A 2520-nucleotide genomic window follows, 5' to 3' on the forward strand; every position below is an offset into this window, starting at 1 on the left:
ATAGTTCACAACAAAGATACAAGGCACGACTAGTTGTGAAAGGATTCAGTCAGAAGAAAGGTATTGACTTTGAAGAAATATTTTCTCCGGTTGTGAAAATATCCTCTATCTGAGTTGTTCTTGGTTTGGCTACCCGCCTGAATTTAGAAGTTGAACAACTTGATGTAAAAACAGCATTTCTTCATGGTGACTTAGAAGAAGAAATTTACATGGAGCAACCAGAAGGTTTCAAAGTCAAGGAAAAAGAAAATCTGGTATGTAAGCTTAGGAAAAGCTTATATGGACTCAAACAGGCACCTAGACAGTGGTACAAGAAGTTTGATTCCTTTATGATGAGCCAAGGGTATGATAGAACCACATCTGATCATTGTGTGTTTATGAAAAAATTTTCAGATGATGATTTTATTATTTTACTGCTATATGTTGATGATATGCTGATTGTTGGCCATGATGTTGGAAAAATTGGAAAGCTTAAAAGAGAGCTAAGTAAGTCTTTTGCCATGAAAGACTTGGGATCGGTGAAACAAATACTTGGCATGAAGATTCTTTGTGATAGGAAGAAAAGGAAGATTTGGCTATCTCAAGAGACTTACATTGAAAAGATTCTTGAAAGATTCAACATGAGTAAAGCCAAAGCAGTTTGTTCCCCACTTGCAGGTCATTTCAAGCTTAGTTCGAAACAATGTCCTACAAGTGAGAAAGAAAAAGAAGAAATGTCCAAAGTGCCTTACTCATCTGCAGTAGGCAGTTTGATGTATGCTATGGTTTGTACTAGGCCAGATATAGCTCATGCAGTTGGAGTTGTTAGCCGATTTCTCTCAAATCCTAGAAAGGAACATTGGGCAGCAGTGAAATGGATATTAAGATATCTAAGAGGTACTTCCAGGTTGTGTTTATGTTTTGGTGATGATGAAGCTGTGTTAGAAGGGTACATAGATGCAGACATGGCAGGTGATACTGATTCCAGGAAGTCCACTTCGGGATTCTTGATGACATTTGCAGGAGGAGCAGTCTCTTGGCAATCTAAGTTACAGAAGTGTGTTGCTCTATCAACCACAGAAGTAGAATACATAGCAGTTACTGAAGCCTACAAGGAAGCTTTATGGATGAAAAAGTTTCTATAGGAATTGGGCTTGAAACAGGAAGGATATACTGTTTACTGTGATAGTCAGAGCGCTATTCACCTCTCCAAGAATTCAACATACCATTCTAGATCCAAGCATATTGATGTGAGATATCACTGGATTCGTGATGTGCTTGAGATGAAAGAATTACAGTTGGAAAAGGTGCATACCAATGATAATGGTTCAGATATGTTGACAAAATCTTTGCCTAAGGAGAAGTTTGAAGCATGTAGGCGCAGAGCGGGCTTGGTACAGCCCATCATATGAGTTGGAGAGGGAGAATTGTTGGGTCCAGTCCATATGTGGGCTTGGACAATTTGGGCCATAAGCCCAAATCAACTAATTGGAGATTAGAGAGAACGAAATTAGGATGAGATTAGAGTAAGAGCGTGCAGCGTGCGGCGGCATGCAGAGAAAAAAGGAGAGAGAAATTAAGAGAGAAAGTAAGATTTCTGAGTTTTTCTGCTTGACGATCGGTAGCCAAACGTTGTCAGTTTCGGCCCAAATTTTATGTGGAGAATCCTTGCAGCAAACTCTACAATTCTAACGGTGTTGATCTGCAGTTTACCCTCTCTAAGGTACTTTCCTGCGATATCTACTTTGTGAGACCTAGAATTTTCTTTGGAGGAGATCCACCTATATGCTGAAGATATGCTATTCTTGAGCCAAGATCTATGTTCTTGATGTTATTCTGATCCTCTAGTTATTCTAGAGAAGACCTACTGTAAACCTGTTATCATTATTATTGATAGTGGAAGTTTGAGGTGGACTACGGTCCCGTGGTTTTTCCCATATTGGGTTTTCCACGTTAAAAAGATTTGGTCTCACTGTGTGATTGATTTATTGCTCTATTGTTTATGCTGTGTTGGTTGATATTTTCATTTGGATATCAAGTTGGTATTTTGATAAGGAACCCATTTTGATACACAAAGAGGGAAAAGATTATTCCGCATTAACAGGTTTCTTCCCAACAAGTTGGTGATTCCTTGGGCACTGAAGGTCACCTGAGATGAAAGGAAGAAGAAGATGATAAGGCCATATGAAACTGTAATTGGCATCTCACCGGCGCGCTACCCGGGGAAGGCGCCTATCCTCCCGTCGCCGTCACCCAGTTGGCGCATCCCAATGGTGTCTTTGTATCTCACATGCACGCACGTAAGATTCTCTTGTTCGATCGGTTGCGTGTAACCGTTATTATTAAATATCTTATTTAATAATAATATAAATGTTTTCATTAAAATTTATAATTTATTATTATGAATTTCTTTTTTTATTATAGTTTAAATAATTTCAATTTTTTATTCATTATACATAAAATTATTATTATTAAATTAAATATTTAATATCATTAAATTTTTTTTATTATGGTTCAAACGTTACAAATTAATTTTTGAAC

The sequence above is a fragment of the Musa acuminata genome, chromosome BXJ1-4 (genome assembly GCF_036884655.1).
Source record: "Musa acuminata AAA Group cultivar baxijiao chromosome BXJ1-4, Cavendish_Baxijiao_AAA, whole genome shotgun sequence".
Lineage (NCBI taxonomy): Eukaryota > Viridiplantae > Streptophyta > Magnoliopsida > Zingiberales > Musaceae > Musa > Musa acuminata.